We start from the raw sequence: 6,192 nt of genomic DNA on the forward strand, positions 1-6,192 counted from the left end.
CTCACGCATACAACAGTAATGAAAAGTTCTCAATGAGAACACAGACTATTTCTTGTTAATGTCAATAATAGAACTTGGGGAAAATGGTGGTGGAAGAAGAGAAAAGAAGGGAAAGGAAAGACTGAAGGTAGAAGAACTGCAGGAAGAACTGAAGGACTCCTCCACTTCTCTGCTCGCAACAAAATACCTTCTGCCACCAGACTTGAAATTCTGGGCTTAGAAAATTTAGAACTACGCCGCCTTCGGTATGACCTAAGTGTAGCTCATAAAATTATCTGCTACAATGTCCTACCTGTCAATGACTACTTCAGCTTCAACCACAACAATACACAAGCACACAATAGATACAAACTTAAAGTGAACTGCTCAAAACTCAATTGAAGAAAATATGACTTCAGCAACAGAGTAGTCAATGCCTGGAATGCACAACCTGGCTCTGTGGTTTCATCCCAACCCCCGCCCCCCAAAATTTAACCTTAGACTGTCCACTGTTGACCTCACCCCATTACTAACAGGTCTGTAAGGGGCGTGCATAAGAGCACCAGTGTGCCTACCATCCCTGTCTTAATGTTTCCTCTATTTGTATCTATTTTATGTATCCAATCCATGTTTATACTTATTATCTAATACATTCTTGACAAATAAAATAAAAAAAAAGAGAGAGAGAAACTCAAATAATGTAAGAAAAAAGTATTACAAGATAGATCGCCCTCCCAACAGAATGAATGGAGAGTTGGATACAGGGGAAGAGAATGTGGAAGCTACATGGAACACAATGGAAAGAAGGATGTGACGGAGTGCCACAGAATTCAGTGGGCAACCACAAGGGCCACACCACTTTCCACAAATGGAAAGTCAAAATGAGTGGTGATGTCATCATGCAAATATTACCCCTATGTGCAGGTCATCCTTGACTTACAGCCATTTATTCCATTGGTTTAGCGACTGTTTGAAGTTACAATGGCAATGAAAAAAACAACAACGTATTTTGATCAGTCCTTGTAATTAGATTATTGCAGCATCCCCATGGTCATGTGACCAAAATTCAGGTGCTTGGCAACCAGTATTCATTTACAATCTCGGCGGTCATGTGATAAACTTTTGCAACTCTCACAGTCGGCTTCTGACAAGCAAAGTCAACATGAAAGCTGGATTCTCTTAACAACTACGTAATTTAACTTAACAACTGAAGTGATTCACTTAACAAGCATGGCAAAAAGAGGTCATAAAATTGGGCTCAACTCATTTAAAAACTGCCTTGCTTAGCAATGGAAATTTTGGTCCCAATTGGGGTCCTAAGTTGAGAACTATGTCCTGCCATCTCATACAAGTATATAAGCTGAAGTATTTGCACACTGATTTCATTACGTTTTAATATTAGTCTCCTTGCAAGTGACCATGTCTGGTGGGAAGCATAGAGAAGGATGTCTATGGAGATTCTCAGTCATTCAGGTCATAGTTGTCCCAAAGGTGCTTTTTTAAGAGGCAACTGGACTTTCTGGGTTTTCTTTGAAGACGTTTCGCTTCTCATCCAAGAAGCTTCTTCAGCTCAGAGCTGAAAAGAAAAAGTCTGAAGAAAAACAAGAAAGTCCAGTTGCCTCTTGAAAAAACACCTTTGGGACATAGAGAAGGATGCTGGGTGGATTGATGAAGGACAAGAAGCTGTGGCTGATGAAAAAAGTCAGAGAGGAGAATGCTGAAAAAACAAGAATGAGAGAAATATATCAAATAATGTGTATATGCTCTGAAGGAAAATAATAATCCTTAAGGAAGGATTATGATGAAAAGAGGCAGAGAAAATGCCGAATGATTTTGTTGGGGGAAAAAAATTGCTTTGGAAGTGAATACAAAGAGCTAAAACAAAGAATGAATGGAATTAAAAAGAAAAATAGTTTGAAGGAACTAAAATGGAAGAATGCTGGGTTAAATATTTTAGTGATTTATACAGGACTAAGAACTACTATGTCAAAGAGTGGATTTGAAAAGAATGCTATAAATGGCACGGTTGAAGAAAAATTGATGAAGAGGAAAATGTAAGTACCATGAGCATATTGAAAAAAACTGGTAAATCTCCAGATGTCAATGGTTTATGCATATGATTTATTTATGGAGTATCTCTGAGACTTATATGCTATGTCTGTAAAATTGCACCTTTGCAGTATGAGGATTAAAAGAATACCAGCATTGTACCCTATGCAAATGGAAAAGTTGCAAGAAGGAACACATACTACAATGGGTTTATTTTATCAAATGTTAAGCACAATTCTAATGGAAAGGGTACAGGAGGTGACAGTGAGCAGAATTTGGGAAGTGTAGTGTTGCAGACAAGATTTCCATTCCTTTATAAAGTTCTCAAAGGAAGTTCATTGGGCATTAGTTGATTTTGAGCAGAATTTTTCAAACCTGGCAACTTTTAAGATGCATGTTGCCTGGGAATACTGAGAGTTGAAGTACATACATCTTAAAATTGCCAGGTTTGAACAATACTGATTTACAGAAAGCATATGATAAGGTGAATTGTGAATTATGGAACATTCCATGCAAATATAGCTGAGGTGGCGCAGTGGTTAGAATGCAGTATTATTTCTGCTGACTGCCAGCTGCCAGCAGTTTGGCAGTTTGAGTCCCACCGGCTCAAGGTTGATTCAGCCTTCCATCCTCCTGAGGTCGGTAAAATGAGGACCCAGATTGTTGGGGGCAAGTTGTTGATGCTGTAAACCGCTTAGAGTGGGCTGTAAAGCACTGTGAAGTGGTATATAAGTCTAAGTGCTATTGTTCTAGAGTTGAAGATGGGTTGTTGAATGCATTAAGAGTGCTTTATTATAAACATTGTATTATTTGTATGGGAACAAACCAGTGGTGGGATTCAGCCAGTTCTGTCCGGTTCGGGCGAACTGATAGTAGTGACTGTAGGAGGATCCACCCACCCACCTGGATGTAATGCGCGAGCAAAGAGCATGTGAGGAAGACTGTGCTCACATTTGCGAACCGGTAGGGAAGGTAAGTGAATCGCACCTCTGGAACAAACTGGCTGCTTAGTGAATGGTTCAACACTGAGTAAAGAATAAACAAGAATGTATGAGATACCTTTGCTAGCCTGCACTTCATATTCACCGACAGCAGCATGGATCTCCATATACATTCAAGGCAGATGAAGAATGACTTGGGAATCACGTATGCAGGGAAAGTGCTGTCCTTTTTTCCTTTCAACAAGAAAGAAAAACCATCTTTCAAGAACCACGGCAGAAATAAGAGCAGGAGAAATAAATGCATAGTTTCCTGGCCCTGAAGTAACCTGAAAAAATAAGTTCAATAGATTTTGAGAAAAATTCAATTTGAATGAAAGAAGAGGTCACTATAATGACTGCTATTCAACAGGGAGAGTAGCAGCGTATCGTATTAAAATTTATTTTATTTTTTATTTATTTATTTATTTGTTTAAATTTCTATACCGCCCTTCTCCAATATAGGACTCAGGGCGGTGAACAGCCAAAGTAAAAACAAGACATACATACAAAACATACAAAATCTAAAAAACTGATTTAAAATAATTAAATATCTTGGCCATAATTAAAACTGTTCCAATTTAAAATCACTTTAAAATTTGACTCAAGCCAGCCCAGCTAGTTGAAATAAATGGGTTTTCAGGGCCCGACGAAAAATCCGGAGGTCTGTTATTGTACGTAACTCTGGGGGGAGGTTGTTCCAGAGGGTGGGCGCCACCACAGAGAAGGCTCTCCCCCTGGGGGTCACCAGCCGACATTGTCTGGCGGACGGCACCCTGAGGAGGCCTACTCTGTGTGAGCGTACTGGCCGGTGGGAGGCTATTGGTGGCAGAAGGCGGTCTCGTAAGTACCCCGGCCCTAAGCCATGGAGCGCTTTAAAGGTGGTCACCAACACCTTGAAGCACACCCGGAAGACCACCGGGAGCCAGTGCAGCTCGCGCAGGAGAGGTGTCACATGGGAGCGCCTCGTCGCCCCCATAATCCCCCGCGCGGCCGCGTTCTGGACCAGCTGGAGCCTCCGGGTGCACCCCAAGGGGAGTCCCATGTAGAGAGCGTTGCAGTAGTCCATTTATTTATTAAAAATAAATTTAAAAATTATATATATATATATAAAAAACAGGGACAGTAGCAGCAACCCAGATAGATATATGGATGGATATCTTTTTTTAGAATATCTTTTTCTTTTTTTTGAAAGAACATTGTTGTTTTATGTCTGTCCCATGGGGAGCAGTGTAATTTGGGATTTTCCTAATCTCCCCCTTTCCTTATTTATTAATTTATTTAGCATTTGGTGATGTTACATTAGCCAAAAGACTATAGCTGTGATGGTGAACCTATGGCATGTGTGCCGGAAGTGGCATGCAGAGCCATCTCTCTGGGCACGCCAGTTGTCACCCGTTGCTTTTCTGGGTTCCAGTGTGCACATGTGCACTGACCAACTAGTTTTCGTGTGGGGGGGGGGGAGTGCCAGAAACCAGAAGAGCTGCTCCCTGGCACACATGTGCAAACTTCAACCAAACCTGGGACTCAGACAACCTACAAAGTTAGCTATGACTCCTACAACATCCAATAGAATACATGGTCTTGCACAGGAACAGGAGGTTCAAGTGCAAAGCCCAAGTGAAGGTATAAATACCCCTCTTTCTCAACTCCATGTGGTCAGCTGCCCAGAATCACCCATGTGCTTCTGCTTCACCATTAAACCATCTTTCCAATTAGCCTCCATGTTTCCAGTGTATTTTTCCCCCGGCTTGGAACTGAACCATATGGATATTTCTCCCAACAATATGAATGCGCTGATCCACATGAAGAAAAGAAAAATAATAATAATGGAGTTGCAAAGCTGTAGAAAGGAGTTTGCTGGGGCTTGTAGTGGACTTGCCCTATAGTCACTGGCCAATAGGTTCTCATCTCAGTAGCCCTTCTTCAGTTCAAATGAAACGCTCAGGAGAAATTACTGAACTTATCTTTTTTGTCCTCACACATTTTAGTCAGGCAATTATATCTTTGTTTGGAGGGCTGCAACGTGTCCTTAAATTGCTTCCATCTTGCTTTTTGTTTTGATTTTAGGGACGCTTCTTTCCAAAGAAATAGGTACATCATCGCAAGCAAAATAAATCCTCTTGCACCCTTTTCCTTAAGAGGGATGTAGGAAGTTAGGACCCACCCCACTCCTAGAAAAATGAAATATTTTAGGAAATACTAAAAAGGCAGAATATTTTCCCTACAAGAGAAGTAGAAACTCAGAGAAGCATGTTTTAAAGACGAAGCAGCTCCCACCTTCCTGCCCCCCAACCTTTGTCAATGGGCCAGAGGCAGAAACTCAATCCCCTCCCATCTTTGTCAATGGACCATCATCTGCAACACAATAGGACCCATCTAGCAACAGAAACTAACACAATAGGACCCATCTAGCAACAGAAACTCACCACATGGTATCTGGGAAGATTACATCAGCTATCAAGGCTAAGACCCCCACCCCCTGGGAGTCTGACAACCAATCAGGATACTCTTTCTGGGCCCCAGGAAGTTCAAAGCCAGAGAGGGCATAAAACCAAGGCACGCTCAGCATTATTTATTTATTTATTTATTTATTTAATTAATTTTATTTTATTTCTATACCACCCTTCTCCTGCGGGACTCAGGGCGGTGTACAGCCAAGATAAAACATTGCATATAAAATTTAAAAACAATTTAAAAAACAATTAAATAATTTCGGCCCAAGATTTAAAAACAACCCAATTAAAACCGAATTCAATTAAAACTGAGAGGATGGGATCAAGCCAGCCCGGCTATATGGAATAAGTGTGTTTTCAGGGCCCGACGAAAAGTCCGGAGGTCTGATATCGTGTGTATCTCAGGGGGTAGGTCATTCCAGAGGTCAGGTGCTGCCACAGAGAAGGCTCTCCCCCTGAGGGTCGCCAGCCGGCACTGTCTGGCCGACGGCACCCTGAGGAGGCCCTCTCTGTGCGAGCGAACCGGTTGGTGGGAGGCTATTGGCGGCAGAAGGCGGTCTCGCAGGTACCCCGGCCCTAAGCCATGGAGCGCTTTAAAGGTGGTCACCAACACCTTGAAGTGCACCCGGAAGACCACAGGAAGCCAGTGCAGCTCGCGCAGGAGAGGTTTCATATGTGAGCGCCCCGTCGCTCCCATAATCCCCCGCGCGGCCGCATTCTGGACTAACTGT

Source organism: Pituophis catenifer, unplaced genomic scaffold (genome assembly GCF_029215685.1).
Source record: "Pituophis catenifer annectens isolate HBS135680 unplaced genomic scaffold, rPitCat1.0.hap2 SCAF_3, whole genome shotgun sequence".
Taxonomy (NCBI): Eukaryota; Metazoa; Chordata; class Lepidosauria; order Squamata; family Colubridae; genus Pituophis; species Pituophis catenifer.